At 29.9% G+C, this 17,497-nt stretch overlaps 1 pseudogene; it reads left to right on the forward strand.

Moving 5' to 3' along the window:
• Positions 1-3,510: 3,510 nt before the first annotated feature.
• Positions 3,511-17,497, forward strand: part of LOC148283576 (dipeptidase 1 pseudogene) — a 71,997-nt pseudogene continuing 58,010 nt past the window's right edge.

The raw sequence follows: 17,497 nt of genomic DNA on the forward strand, positions 1-17,497 counted from the left end.
CAGAACCAGACGATTCCGGCTCTGAATTCTACTATATATAGCCTTGATACATTATGGTAAAACTTTGTTTATATTTTGACAATTATTTCAGTCTGCATATTACAGTAAATATAAGTTTGAAGTTAATGAAAATTAAACAAATAGCTGCTTAACTGCCGATATGTACAGAAAAATAGATTTATTTTATCCGCAGAAGCCGTATTCAGAAAGTGAATCGCCTTATTAATGGGTGAATTCTGACTTGCATTTGTACGGATTTTCGGTGCGTAAAACAGCGCATGAGATCTCACTCTGAAACAATTATTGGGAACATTCAAACTGATCTTTTTAAATATATTTGGATGATATATACTTCCAGAAATCAGCTTAGAGTAACGTTCCTCAAGAAAAAAAAAAGATGACGAGATTCGAGGGTGCTGTAATCTAGCATCTCTGATAAAAATAATGATGAGTACGCTAGTGAATTTTTTTTTTTTTTTAATACATAAGTTTCTCAAAAATCGTTTTTGAACCTTCTCTATTTCAAGGATGTGGTTTGATTTTCGTAAGGTAAAATACATGATAGTCGGCCTCGTGGTGTAATGGTCAGCGCGTTTGCCAGCCATGCAAGAGGACTCGAGTTCGATTCCTGGCATGGGTGATGTGAAATATTTATTTAAAACGGTGTTAAACATGAAGCATAAAACTAATCATCTTTCTTACATGTAACAAAAATGATCAAGATACGCAGCAATTGGTGTACCAATGCAGTGTTTTATGCATAATTAGGTGCGGAAAGGGAATGAAGAAAAAAATACATTATTGCAATAATATTTTTATTTGTTTCGAACATAAACGGTAGGGCCTGCCATCCAATTATATGAACTTACTTCATATTAATAAAATAAAGCGACTGTTTAAACAATGTAAAAAATAAGGGAATAAGCAACTGAAATCATGTTTTGATATAAATTAAAATAAAATAAATTGGGACAAAACAAGTGGACAGCGGGAATTGAAAAGAAGAAAAATGATAAAGAGTGTTAGAGAAGGAATGAAGGAATGTAGAAGTGTATTTGATTTGGGGACGAGAAATTAATAAAGAGCAAAAAAAGACAAAAATAATCTTCTCTGTTATTCTGAATCAAGTTTGTTAGTTCTTATCTGTACCTATTATGTGAAGTGTTAAATATATAGATACTATAACCATTCTTATTTTTTAAAAATCACATATATATCTATATAATGGATATATATATTTAAGGGATGGTAGAATGTTTTCACTGATTAGTCAAGGACTAGCGAGTGAAATATCCTCGTGTCAAAAAACATTTGGACATTCTTAGTCAAAGTTAATGCTTTAAATATTTTTCGTTTGCCAGTTTTGTCTGTGTTTCGACACACCCACGAAAATAAAAGGAAAATACTCGCAGTTGGGTAAATCTGACCCCGGCCACGTGCAAGACGCTAAATGTTCTCTACGTGACGAATAAACAAAACAGGAATATCAAATAAAATAAAGTCCGAAGAGAGTTGAGTAAACTCCGGACTAAGGTTTATTAAGAGAGAGGGAAAATGACAAGGGTGGGCTGAGTGGGAGGGGAAGAAAGTGGTGAGGGAACTCTCAATTCTCATAACCCATAAGTTGGATTTATATTTGAGTGCGCGAATTACTTGTGAGATTTGGGACTAAAGTATGGAGATATTTCAAATTTCGTGTATCGGTTTTATTTATAAAGACATTTTTAACGTGATGAAATCTTTATATATCGACGATTTATCCTTTTTGTATATTATAATATCCGTGTCGTAATGTAAAAACGAATATGGTGTATTTGTGAATAAATTTCTGTGTATTTGAGAATAACTATTTTTTTTTTCTAAAAATGGATGTGTTCGTATGATACTTATTGCAAAATAAATTGATTGGAGTTTCTAAAACCAGATCAGATTAATTTAACAATATTATTGTTTTTGTAATTCTATTTATATATACTCGTATTATTCCATTTGTTTTTCCTTAGGGCGCTAAAAAAAACAATGTATAAATGTTAAAACAACACATAATAAAATTAAAATAAAAAGAAATAAAATTAAAATAAAAAGAAATAAAATAAAATAAAATAAAATAAAATAAAATAAAATAAAATAAAATAAAATAAAATAAAATAAAATAAAATAAAATAAAATAAAATAAAATAAAATAAAATAAAATAAAATAAAATAAAATAAAATAAAATAAAATAAAATAAAATAAAATAAAATAAAATAAAATAAAATAAAATAAAATAAAATAAAATAAAATAAAATAAAATAAAATAAAATAAAATAAAATAAAATAAAATAAAATAAAATAAAATAAAATAAAATAAAATAAAATAAAATAAAATAAAATAAAATAAAATAAAATAAAATAAAATAAAGTAAAATAAAATAAAATAAAATAAAATAAAATAAAATAAAATAAAATAACCAAAATAAAATAAAATAAAATAAAGTAAAATAAAATAAAATAAAATAAAATAAAATAAAATTAATAAATTTTAGAGAAAGAATCAAGATGTCTAGGCATCTACATAGCTAACGACCTGTAATTGGGTGGTTTAAGTGGCCACTTTAATGACAGGTCATACTTATTTTTTCCCTTCTCAATGTTCTTCTTCTCTGTTGTAATATGTTAATATTAACAGTTTCTTGTTGGGTTGAATTCAATTTGGACATACTCTAAACACCGTTTAATTAATATTCATGTTTTACATTTTTATTTATTTAATACACAATTTTATAAAGCACAATTATTAATATTTGTATCCCGACTCGAGGGAAATTCTGTTTTAAGTCAGGACTTTTCCTTACTTAAATCAATTCATTTATAAATATTTTAACTCATACATAATAGATAATTAAAATTTACACACGTCAAAAAATACAATGCATATAATTAATTTAATAATACATGGTGTAGCAAATATGAGATCATATATCTAAAATTTTAATTTATTAATTTTATAATTTCGTTATTCAATTGAATAATTAATGTTGATATTAAAAGTGAAAATAAAAAAAATAATAATTACGTATTTATAGGATCAAATATACAATTTATTAGTTTTTAAATAGGAATATGAATAATTGCGTTCTAATGAATTACCTAAATATTTCAATTTTGGGGCCATTTTCAACAAGTTGTAAATAACTCACTACTGGAAAACGGGATTCAAGTTGTAGTAGAGCGGGGTGCAAACCTTGGACCTCTGATCCATGAGTCCGCGACATTAGCTACGGCATTACAACTTGGTTTAGTTAGTAAGCAGATTAATAAATAATTTAATGTTTCAATAAGCGGTAGTTAAAATATGTATCCATCGATCCTATGAATTTATTCCCGGAGTTATGTATAATAATAAGTTTTTAAAAATTCCCTGCCTTTATCCTTTACTTTTTTGCTAGTAAAGTGTCCACTCTCCTCTATCCTCGTCAATCCTCCCTTCCTTAGTACCTGGTATGGAAAGGGGGTGTAATTACAGCAGAATGACTATGGGAGAGCACTACCAATCTCCCTCGCAGGCGGGAGTGTAGGTGGAGCGTGAACACTTCCACACTTTTGTCTGCCTCCCTGAAAGGCAAAGAATTTCAGCTGAAATTGTTTCAGGAACCGTCCGAGGGTTGTATCCAGCGTACCTGGTGACATACTGAAAGTCGGGACCTAATCGAATTTCGAACGTGATAGAAAAAACAGATTATGTCACCCAGCATCCCGTTCATTTAATCGTGATGTACGTATATTAAGAAAATAATATATAAGTAAAACCATTTATTCTTTTTATTTTTGATCTTAAAATAAGGCAAGCATAAACATATTCTTATGTGTACTCTAATAAAAACAATGTTCAAATATTTCATTTACACATCGAAGTTATTGAACAAATATTTCTTAACCTCCTTTTTGAATTTAATATATTTTTTTAAATATTTTTTTTCCCAAATCAAAACGTTTTTAACTGTCGTATACAAGTATAATAAAAAATAATTTTGTGACTTCAGATTTTTTAATTTTCTTCACTATTGTTATCATGTTCATGTGCCATTGACCGTTTTTTCCCAAAATTTTGTGTTTTTTTAGAATAAATAATATAATACTCAAATATAATCGTGGCGTTAAATATTTCACATAAGGAAAGCTTTAAAAAATAATTATACTTTGATCAATAATCAAACATTTCAGAATATATCAATATACTTATACATTGAATATATGGCCTACTTAGCTCACGCCCCCCTTTTCATCCCCTCCCTTTTCTTACAACTATTTCTACCACAACATAATTTTTTTTTTATAAACTAATTAGTGCATGTGCTTATTTAAATGCATGTCGTGATGGTTACATATTTTTATGCAACTATGGTGAAGGTGTATAGTGGATTGTGCATGTTGGTTTTATTAGTGTTCTGACAAAGAAACGGGTACGTCTCGAAACCGGTAAGCATAGAAAAGTCGGTCAGTGGCTTTAAACAAATATTCAATAACATTTAACTAATTTCAAATTGTTTGTGCTTTAAATTCATTTGACATCGAATTCACACTTGTGAATCTGTTTTTTTTTTCAAAATATTTATTAAAGTTTTGTTTCGTCATATGGTTAGCATTTACAAAGTTACCTTATGTACGAATACTAACAGTAATTGCTGTATCAGCCCAAATGTGTTCATTTAAGTATCGTAATTTCTTCTACTTTTTTAATTTCTTTCCCGTACCCAATGGTGCTTAGGGCACTGCATTAGTATACAAATTACAGCGTAACATAATTTTTGTTACATAAAGGTAAGATAATCTGTCGTACGTTTCAGGTGCCAATCCAGGGACTATGAAATATTCTAATGTAAAAAACCTTTAAAAATATTTTGTTCGTGTCAACCACGGCACGAATCAAACCTGAGACCTCTTGCATGGTAGGCAAATGCCCCGTCCGTTCGACCACGAGGCCGACGAATGTTTTTTTTTTCTTCGTATTTTTTTTTTATAAAATATTTTATAATAACAATGTTAATATTGATTTCCCTTGCAACTGTTTTTTTTAAAATAAAACCTAAAACTCAACATGAGAGTTTAATCAAACGGCAACTATTATTCGTATAAAAAGAACCTTTGTTAATATTTAGGTTAGTTTAAAAATAATAACAAGAGGAAACGCGTCTCACTGTAAACTCTTGTATATTTAAAAAAAAAAGTAGAATTCAATATTTTTTTTTTAATATTTCGTATACCTTACTAATAATTAAACGTAGTAATGCAGAAAGAAGCCGGTCCACAATTTCGAAAAAATTAGATATTGGTGTTATCGAGTACAAAAATGTCAATTCTATGGTCTGCTAAGAATAGCCGGAATGCTTTCATACGAAAAACTATAATATTCACATTCCGAAAATAGCGTCAACCAAAAAAACGGCCTTTGTCAATTTTCAGAAAACATTAGGCTCTTAAAAATCTAACGATACTTTAAAAATCATTAAAATCCGTCAAAAACGTTATTCTATTCTTGTTTGTGGTCCAAAAAAAAACTTATGTATTCAATGTTTGTAATTTGTCAAAAGTCGAAAACATTCCAACTGTTGTGTAGATGTGATTATTCATTATTTTCACATACGTGCTATTATTTCAGTTCTCATTTTCTTTGACTGACTGCTCTCTGCATAATTATGTTCAATTACAATCGAATTCATTTAAATAACCGCATTTAAAATAAATAAAATACCTATTTAGTAATTTAAAATTTCCCACAATAAATCAATATTCCTGGACTAGTACCTACATCGTTAATTCATTTATTCAGCATATTTAAATAGACTGCATTTGGAGCCCTAAGAATCAGTAAATTCACAAGTTTGCATAAGGTACTGCATTGGTACACTAATTGCTGCGTATTTCGATCATTTTAATAACCTCAAAATAATATGATCAGTCTCTAACACGATTACCGAATTGAACCCGAGATCTCTTTTGCATTGTAGTCAAACGTGCTGAATACTAAACCACAAGACGGACATTACACTACACTCACGTACGTTCAATACATCTTGTACTTGCTCATAATATTATCGTTATTGTCAATCTATGTCCGCTCCCTAGTTGGGACATATGGTGTCCACAGAGAGTCTTCAGGCATCTCTGTCAGCTGACAGCTCGTCTCTTGCGGTCTCGCAGGTCGGGTTAGGATGTAAACTGCAGACAAGCAGTCAGCAGTGGAAGTCCAGGGCGTCGAAAATCCGATACCTTGTAAAGTAGGCAAGCGCGGTTAAGGCTCTTAGGAGGCATCCACAATATATAACCCAGTCAACCGTATAGCCTCCGTTTTATGACGGTTGTCACAGGAGTTTGATGCAACCATTCTCTTATTATTTAATTTCTTACAAAATCAAACCCCAGCACACCCAAGATTATACAACATCTGTTCTCAAAATTTAGTATTTTGTTATGCAGGCGTTATATGGGAGGAATTTGGTTTTCACTTAGAAAAATTCGATCTTCATACAGTCTTTTCTGTTTAATGTGACGCGTGCTATTCCTAGCCGCGTTCCCAGTTCTTTTTGGATGCTACCATTTTTCGTAACATTTACTTCCAGGTATTTGAAATTTTTGAGAATTTTTTTCATCGTGTGTTGTATCGAGACGCGTCAATACAGCACATAAGAGCCATGTAATTTTGTCCCTATAATTTCAATTTCAATGTATTTACTTTATATACGTTTATATATATTACAAAAGTATTTTAAGACATACATAACATGAAAATATAAATACTGACATTTAAAAAAACGAAGATGGTGAATTAAAAATACCCAGCAATTATAGAAAAAGGATGTTATCCTCTCTGAACTTTTTTTCTCTAATATGAAAGATGTCGATATCCAAAGAAAAACGGTTGGGCAAAAACATTGTTCTTTCTACTAGCATTACCATCGGCAGGTTGGTTCTGCAAGCATGAAAATATAACAGAATAAACTGCCTATGTCTAAGGTAGTCATTAGGAACAAAAAGAAAAATATTCTTCATTACACCTATGTTGATCGTAATACCATGGATTAATCGGAAAAAATACATAAGAAAGTATTCATTTCTTCTTTTCTCCCAACTATTATAGCCAAGCATTCCTAATATGAAGTCAGACGGGTACAACTACGGATAATAGTCGCACTCCTTTAAGTATAAATCGTCAGAAATTTCTTCTGAACCATTTCCAGCATAACAGAGTACATCAATTCGTGGGGCGCCTAGATCAGAGCCAAACTCAAGTCTGCTCCGCACCAATGAGTAATAAAGAAGCCTAAGAACACGAGTATTAAAGAACACCTTAGCTGTTTGGAGAAAAAATCCCAACATTTTGCGCGCGATCTCACAGACAGTGCCTATGTGAGTAAGAAATTTCAGTTTAGCATCAAACATAACTTGCAGGTCTTTGACAGTGGCAGTTCGCTTAAGTGAATATCAATTTAAGCTATACGCGCTAGATGGCTCCCCAACACACTACTCCACAATACATGACAGCAATGTAATCCAACCTTAATTAATAAATTTTGGACATTGTGTTATTGTATATAAATACTGTTTTGAATTGTTTATGATATAAATGTTTTTAGGATTTTGAATACCGAAAAACAAACACTTTGAGTAGTCAGTAACTTTCGAAAAGCAAAATAGTTAAATGCAAATCCATTGCTTTTATGAGTACTGAAGGTGTGGCTCTAAGGGTTAATGATCTAGCTCCAGGTTTAATACATGTTTTGTTTGAAACCCCTTTATCAACATTTAACCCACTAACGCCCCTTCCTAGTACCTGAAAAGGCACAAACGCATTTCAAGAGGGTGCTAAACAAAACAATGGCGGATAAAGAGGTTCCGTGTAGGTACTGTAATAAAGAAACTGTCACTAAAAGGCCATTTTAAGTTTATGTATAAACGGACCTTAAGAAAACATTGTTCGTAGTTTGTATGTTGTTTAATGTATCTTAAGTTTGTTTGAAACAAAATACTTCTTAATCAAACTTTACGAGTATACGTACATTATAAAATAATAAAAAAAAACGATTTAGAAAATGTATATACATATTTATTAGATTAAGGAATATTTTTTTAATCAATCATTTAAAAATAACTTATTACTCAATTGTACAATTTTTGTAACAATATGGTATTGTAGGATGGGGTGGTGCATATGCCAATAGATCAAACCCTCTTTAAATAGTACAAAGATTAATTATTAAAGAAACCCTCAACATTCAATACGGGAAGTCTATATAAAATATTTAAGGTTCATACAGTAGGCACTCTTTATAAAATAAATAATGTTATACAAATTTATAAAGAAGAAAAAATTAAAGAATTTGAGATGAATAAGTCACTTAGATACCAACATAATATTAAAATTCCTAAATTCCATACAAGTCATGGTCAAAATAGCTATGTTTTTAAAGGTGTAAAAAATTATAATAATCTTCCAATGAACTAAAAACTATTAAAAGTAATATATCGATAAATAAATTTAAAGATAATCTTAAGAATTTTTTTAACGATTTGACATGAAAAATTTTGTCGTTTTCTAATTTCGTTCCAAGATATTAGTTTTATTTTTAAGAACAATTTATGTTCCCCAGAGAAAAACGAAAATTTCCATCCATTTTCTGTATCGATCCTTTGTTCAAATTAATTTGATTAAAGAATATCACGTTTGCTCTTTTTGTGAGAACCCGTTCGAGAAAAATATTTAAGAAAATGTTTTTCAAATTTCCGCAATATATTCAAAACACTTGTGATTTGGAAGGAACTTCGAATGTCTCCTTTTCTTGATTCCTAATTAAATTTTATGTTTCTTCTGTCTTATCATTAATTTATCTTGGAGTAAAAGCCTTATCCTCCGATAAAGCCACCCTTTGGAAAACCTGTTAGATGGTAATTTAATTTTGAATCTCCCGCCACTCTGCCCGATTGCGAAAGTCATTATACATTCATTTCATTTTCATAACATCCGAAAAATGTGAAAGCGCCATTTTAAATTTGTTTCACGCTTTTCAATAAAAATTAAAAGCACATTTTTAAATAAGATAACTTTCGTGACTGCTTTTTTAACCCTTAGTGTTGAATATAAGGAAAAACAATCGGCAAAAAAAACATACATCCTTTTTTTACCCATAACCATAATTTGTATTTTTAACCGAAAGTAGTGATAAACGTTGATTGAAATTAAGTTTTGCAATTATTGTTTACCATTATTGTATTGCATCTGTTCAATAGAATTTGATCGAATTCTTTGTAATGTAATATTTTTTTTTTTAATTTTTTTATTTGTTTTTTTTAATGCATACATAGAATTTTAATTACAAAACATACACTTTAAAGATGCGTCTTAAAATTGAGCCAAAACATAATTTGGAAAAAATGCCCTCAAAGACTTCAGCGTCTGAGCGGGGACCATTCTTTTATTAATGATTTAAAAGTTTAAAGCTTATAAATATAGTATGACATAATCATGAAGAATGAAAGAAAAAAAAACAAACAAGATCAACATAAGTCTAAGTCTAGTCTCATCTATTATAAATCATGTCTGATCAACTTTTGGACCACAAGTAATAAACAAAGAACACAACAGGAAATAATTACAAGATATTCCTTAAAAGTAAATTACTATGTACCAAAAAGTAAAACAACTTTGGCTAAGAGACATTTCTCTGTGGTAGGTCCAAGAATTTTTAATTTACTGGATCAGGTAACAAAAGAATCTGAGGCATTTTCGAAATTCAAATCTGGTTTGAGTAACTGGTTTGCTCGAATGGAAATGTATTTATGCGATCAAATGTGGACTAACTGGTAAATGATTAACATGTATTTATAAATGTAAAATACAATAGGTAATGTATAAAGTATCAATTATGTGTATAAATTTAATATATATGTAAATGTATGTATAAAATATAAAATAAATATGTATGTGCGAATAGATATGTATATATGTGTGTGAATGTATGGTTATGAATGCATTACAAGTGCCCCGACTCAACACGGATTTTCTAGCGAGTCGGAGCAAGTTCACAGACATGGGTCGTTCCTGATTGTGTCGCTATTAACTGTGTCTCTGTCCTTAACAAATGTATGTATAATGTAATTAATAAATAAATAAAAAAAATAATTAATAAATAAATAATATGCTGATAGAACAAAAAACAGAATTTATTTGTAGTATTTTTTTTTATTTTTTTTTTTTTAAATCAGGTGTCTATCTATTCTTTCCATTCTAATCCAAGACCTTAAACCTACTTTAAACGGTATCAGTGATTTGATGTTTTGTAATTATTTAGGTAGAAGATTGAAAGATTTCGGACCAACATATAAGGAGTGCCTCTATGCGAGCTTAGTTGTTTTAACCACTTATTATTTGTATATAACCAATTTCACGACTTTTTTATGTCTACCGGTTTCGGGACGTACCCGTCTCTTCGTCAGGACACCAATTAATCCAACATGCAAACCAATATGCAAAACCTACTATACACCTTCACCATAGTTGTTGCACAAAAATATAAAACCAACACGACATGCATTTTAATAAGCACATGCACTGATAATAACAAACATGCATTGATTAAATTATGAAAATATTAAATGATGTTTGAGGTATAGTTAAAAAAAGGTTGAGGGGATGGAGGAAGGGTGCTTGTTGCATGGGTGCATGTTGGTTTAATTGGTGTCCTGACGAAGAGACGGGTACGTCTCGAAACCGGTAGACATGGAAAATTCGGTAAGTGGTTATATACAAATATTTAATAACATTTGACATTTGAATAATTTCATTTTTAAAATGTCTGACTACAAAGTGAATGCTTTAAATATTAATAATACCAATTATTTATTTAATTTACCACCGGTTTCAAGAAGGAAGAATTTTAGAAGTTTTTTTTTATTTGTTACATGGCCATCAAACTAAGCCCATCATTTTTTTTAAGGATCGTATTTATCACTGTGATTTTTTAAAGTTACGTAATTTAGAAATTACTCCGCCCGTGACGACACTAGTTGTTGTCGGTGAATTGTGCTGACTTTTAAAAAGATAATCCCGTGCGTATGAAAATACGCTAAACATAGCTTCCTAGAAACCGGAAATATATCAAAACACAATATTGATTGGCTATCCTGAACAGATGTTTCCTAGAACTTGTGAAGTTTTAAAGTACTTATTTTTCAGATAATAAAATAAAAAATAAAACATAAAGTAAAAAAATAAAAATTTATAGTTCTTTTATTAAAACGTATCTTTATTATTTTTTCATTTATTTTTTAGAAACTTCACCGCACAATTATATGCTCTAATTTTCACAACGTGTAAGAAAGCATTTTTAAAATCCAATTTTCCATAACACTGAACACTAAGCTTTCTCATTGAATATCAATTATATTTTGTAATTTTAACACAGTTTAAGTCTTGTACTTATGGAAGTGATAAATCAAGACATTATGTCAAGTTTTAGACTTAATACCCCGTTAAAATGATATAATAAGACTTATATTCAGTTCTCAATTATTATTCTTCAATAAAAGAGTACGCGTATCTCCGAAACCAGTCGGTAGTTAATTAAATAATTAGTGGTAAATTGGGGTATTTTTATTTTTATTCAATAATAAATAACGTCAAAGATAGCGCTTCAAATATATTAGGGCCGGTTTTATAAACATCCGTTCGTTAACCTGATACCATTTTTAACTAATATTTGGTATACCGGCCGATTATTGCGTTTTATAAACGTTCGTAGCGTTACGAGCCGTTAAATCTATGGTTAAATGGTTACTGGCCGATTTTGACCGGTTAAATGCATTACGATCCGTTACCTTCAGCGCCGCTGCCGTATTTGACATGACAGTTGTTTTATTACATTGTTATTTGATCAAATCTCCGCCCAATTAACATGCAGATAGTCATTATTTTGGGATTTAGTTGAATTACATGTTTTATATGTTTTTTACTCTGCGTGGTGGTATAAAATCAACTTTAGTCTGATGGATAAATATATTCAGCAGTTCATTTTTTAAAATTTTAAACGTGGTTTATTGATATAAATGTATACTAAAATAACAGATTATAGTAAAAACTATCCATCGTACCTGCTCGCTTTTAATAATTTTAATTTTAATTCATAGTACTCTCAATTCATAGTTCTTTTTTGCCTAAAAACTTCGTTCAAAATTGACGACTATTTGCATTTAATGTATTTTTTCATTCAATGCGAATGCGCACCGTTCGCATTTGACAGAAAGAGCTTAGATAAAAAGTTTTTCCATAGACAATTGACAGAAAAATTTCAATTTCTATGAAAATGCTTACCGGCGACCGTCCGTTAACAAAAATGGTTTATAGAACACAAAACCGTCGGTTATCGTAACGAACGACCAACGGTTCGTTACACTTACGGAAGTTTGATTAGATGTTTATAAAACCAGCCCTTAATATACCTACATTAGTATAATTTGAAACAAAAGATATTTGTGAAATTGAAGAATTTGTGAACAATACTTTCAAATTAAGATTTTTTTTATTTAGTCAGTTGTAATTGTTTTCAGAATTAAGTACTGGAAAAGCGAAAAATTATTGTCTTTATGGCTTTATTATTTTTTTTTAATAAGGCACTTCAAATGTACGTAGGGTAAGATTTTTTTTGCGTAACAGTTTTTTATGAAATTCATATTCTTTTTCCTCTCGGTCTATTTTGTGTGACCTAGACTAAGAGGAAAATCAGGAAATTTGAGTGAATACGATTAATAATTTTAAATGCCACACCTTTGTCTTCTAAAAATGTGAGTAGCCAGAAGAAAGACCGAAAGAAAAACAAAGTGGATTAGGATAAAACTCCTTGATACAATGATGCTTTTGTGCTCTTGTAAGAAAAGCTCATATAATTTTCTCGAAAGACCATTCCTGATAAAGCTCACCTGTTTTAGAATTAATCAAAGTGCATCAGCAGGAGCATAATGAGCATGCGGAATAGTAACTTATTAGAAAACGTTTCTTTTGAAATAATTATTTGTAGTTTTTATAAGAAAAGATGAATTATTTTATTTTTAATATTATTGAAAGCATAAACTTTTTGTTCAAACATTTTATTAAATGTTAGGAAAATTGTTTTTTTTTCATTTATTTCCTTTTTGTTTACATTGAGAACATTACACAGTATCCAATGTATTCCTAAAACATTAATAAAATATATATATAACAGATTGATTGAATAAAAAAAAGTAATGTACCATAAAATGAACATATACTAGTATATTACGATTTTCAAATTGCCTTCCTAAGATAAATCCCACTGTAATGATATACTCGTATATCGATATTTGAAGGGATACGACTAAATAACACGATTACCTACGATTATCTACCGGCATAATCATTGTCAGGTTGCTTCTGCATAGTGGCAAGTAGAACCACCTGTGTCGAATATGATTATCCTGGAAAGATGGACCAAATTCATTCAAAATATCTGAGTTTACAAATGCGGTCACCAATCAGTTGAAAAATAAACATCCAAATGAATATCCCTTCTCCTATAAGAATGATTGGTAGCCAAGCATTCCTATTAAAAATTCGTTTGAAAAAAGCTAGGGATATTCTTTGAGATACAGATAACGCATATATTTTTCTGCACACTATCATTTAACAATATGTAAAGCTACTTCTCACCAAATAATTGAATAATATTTTCAGAACCTGAATACTTGAAAAAATCTTGGCATTCCTAAGAAATATTCCGAGGATTTTAAGGGAATTACTGTCTAGTGATATTATACGTCGATTAAATGATAATTTCGCGTCAAACAGCATTCCGAGATCCCTGGACGTCAACGTTCGTTCAAACTTTTCTTCATTCATGATATAACGGAATATATATAACCACATACCGACTACTCGAGAAGTACCCGTCTCTTTGTCAGGACACTATTTACACTAGCATGCAAATCCACCTATGCACTTTCACCATAGTAGTATTTGTACAAAAATATTAAACTGACGTGCTTATAGGACGCATGCTGTTAATAGTAAACATTAATGTGCATTTATGTGTATATTTTTTTATGTGACCTATTATGGATTTTACAGGTTTTGTGCAAGAAATAGTTGAAAAAATGAGAGGAAAAAAGGGGTAGGCCATGAATTTACTAATTATAGGGTAACCGTTACATTGATACATCCTTTTATTGGTTATATTCTAAGGTTATTTAATTTTATCGATTTAAGGGATATAATTTTTCAAAGACTTTCTAATGTGGAATATTTTAATAATACTTCTTTCATTATTTGTATGTAAGATTTAAACTCTCCTATCTTTGTTAAAGTCAGGATTGAAATTAAGTCAATGATTTAATGTGCTCTTTACTACGAATATTCTTCCTTATATTTTAAATGTATTTCTAACGAACGTTTAAGGACAAGAATCGCATTTCAATTGGTAAACACTTGAGTTTTTTGATAATAATAATAATAATAATTATTATTATTATTAATCACTAAAAGTAGGCAGCCCTTACTCGTGCGCCTATACGTCGTGTACTGTTTTTTGTCTACGTTTTTCTTCCTTTAAAAAAGCATCCAAATGGTTTACGAACTAGTTGACCAAAACAAAATTGGCTTGGCAATTTAATCCAGTCTCTAACCATTTGCTGGAAAGAAAGTTTTATTTGGGATTGAGGTGGGATCGGGGACGATAGAGCTTCCAGTTATGACTCCGTAAATTTGTGTCTCGCAGGTATACACGCATGTAATATATACTAATTCATTATTTTTAATTATTTCAGATGTGCTGTCCGGGTCCAGGTCACTCGACCACCACCACCTGTCAGGTATGTTGATAAAAATGAAATCAAAATACCAAGATTTTGATAGTTTAAATTGAAATGTAAAGTACTTTAGTGTTCCGATAAAACTATTATTTTAAAATCATTTTTCACACTAAAATTATTGATCTTATGATTGATTTATTATTTATATATTTTTTTAAGCATAAACATATTACACCAGAGGTGAAGACCATTTTACAACTACTACTAACGTAAGTGACCTTCGCGGTGTAGAGTGGTTAAGACACTCGACTTAAGAACGGAAGGTTCCGGGTTCGATTCCCAGTGAGAACACAAAAATAAACAAATGTGATTTTTCTCAAGCCTGGGTAGTTTGTGTGGTAATTCACCACTGCAATTGGGCCTTCTAGTTTGTCGAAGTCTATTTTTTTTTTATGTTAAAAAAATAGTCCCTCAACTGGTATCTGAAGCGTAAGACTGATCATCTTGCCTTCACGAAACAAAAAAGTGATCAAGATACTCTGCGATCGGTGTACCAATGCAGTGCCATTCGGTGCGGAAAGAAAATGATGATGATGACTACCATCTCGCTAATTCTACGTAGTGATACGCAGAGAGTATGAACCACCCCACATATCTATCCTGACATACATGTTGTACAAGCCCTTCGGTCGTGTTTACATTTGACATGACCAGACTTGAGACTTTGGTTTATCGCGTCACGTATTTCTTGGTCGTCTGTGTTAATGCCACATGTACATATTTTACCATTGTTTCGTCATCCATTCGTTCTACCAGACCAAACCATCTAAGTGACCCTCTCTTAATCTTATCAATTATTCCTGTCACAGATTTACAAACATTTATGAGAAAGAGATAGAAGTCTAGGCATAAACAGCGCTATTGACCAGTCATTGGCTAGATTAAGTGGCCATTTTACACGTGTAATATCCAATATACCTCTTATGTTTGAACATCCGAATTTCTTAAATTATTATATTTATTAGTTTCTGTACAGTTAAAGAGCTGAAACCTTTATTAACTAAAAACTCAAATCAGCAATGATAAGTCATACGCCCTGTAAATGCTAAGACTTCCGTATTTGCTTTAAAATATCCCTCTTAGGGGTGAAAAAAGTAATTAATACTTTATTTTAAATCCACAAAACTTTTGACCTACGATTAGTTGAAACACTCATAATTTTCTCATTAACACCTTCGCAAAACTTTTTTTTTCAAAGGTGTATTTTTTATCAAGAGTGTTACAAAAATGTCTAAATATAATACAATACATTAGTACTGCATTTAAATTATTGAAAAATATGACATTGAATTACTCAACTAATATTTAAATTAATAAAATAAACAAAACGAAATAGTAAAATAAAACAGAAAATATATTTTTAAATGTAGAGTTTATATAGTTTCAACATTAAGTTTAAGCAAGGTGATTAGTTCAACGCTTAAATTGCAGTCTTGGAACAGTGAAAAATATTTCAGTTTAAATTTTTCAAATCAATATTTCATGATGACCTTTCTAGGAATCAAACCCAGGACCTCTACAATATGTATTTTATTTTTAGGGTTTTTGTCAGGGAGCCGCCATCTAGTATTTGTGTATAAACACATAAAAATTTATCAATTAACCTGTGAATAGGTTTAAAACAAAAAATATTTAAATGAATTAAGTTGATTTAATGTAAAATCTGGATAATTATATCTAATTCCGAATTAGATTTTCTTGTTCTCCCTCTTGGCTAAAAGGTTAGCGGTTAGCGCAAACCTAATAATAATAAATATTCCAGAATATTCTCGGGGCATGTTTTTCGAAAACATTGTTAAACAAATCGTCCCCTCTTCATTAATTAAGGTTTCATAATTTAAAATGAACATTTTAAATGTTCACGTGGAAATTTTACGTACTAAACGGAAATTGTGTTAAATTCATGTTCATTTAAATTGTTTTTTCTCCAGGATAATTAATTTCTTGATGAAAAACATGTCGTTTGTAAAGCGGAATATCTGCGCGTCATATTCCAGAGTTATCGTGGCTACAAACGACAAATGCTTTCAAAAGATTCAAAAAATAATATTCTATTCAAATGTTACCATAAATTTAAAGGTTAATTGTTTTAGGAAAACATAAAAATATTTTTTATAACGTTGAATTTCAATTGTCAAGTAAATTAAGGTACCTAAGTTATTGGAAAGCATTACATTTAAGGGGAAATTTGGATACCCCTAACACTTAAATCAAATACACATTAAAATACTTTTAATGCATCCACTTAACTTTTCAAATAAAATTAGTAACTTTTTTAAGAATATCGATTAAAAAAATGTAGTAACAAAGCTTTTTAAATGAAAAATATTTTTGCTTTAATTTTTAGGCGCGTAGCCCCGGACATGGTTATTAATTGTGACCAAAAGGTTTTAAAGATTTACAAATGTAACAATAAAAACAAAAGTCTTAAATACTTATGTAAACATAATCTTTCTTGGCCCAACTATCGCGTGTATTGCATTAAATCCAGTCATCTTTAAATTTTATCCGCAAATTATGCATTTTGTCTTCATTTTAGAAAAATAAAATATTTTACCAAGTTTTCTAGACTAGATATTTTAACTGTTACTCTTAGTCCCTGTTTTCAATTTTATCCATAATTTTGTTTTGTAAGGTAAAATT

Source organism: Micrasema longulum, unplaced genomic scaffold, assembly GCF_059751315.1.
Source record: "Micrasema longulum isolate JH-2025_06_02 unplaced genomic scaffold, ASM5975131v1 h1tg000221l, whole genome shotgun sequence".
Lineage (NCBI taxonomy): Eukaryota > Metazoa > Arthropoda > Insecta > Trichoptera > Brachycentridae > Micrasema > Micrasema longulum.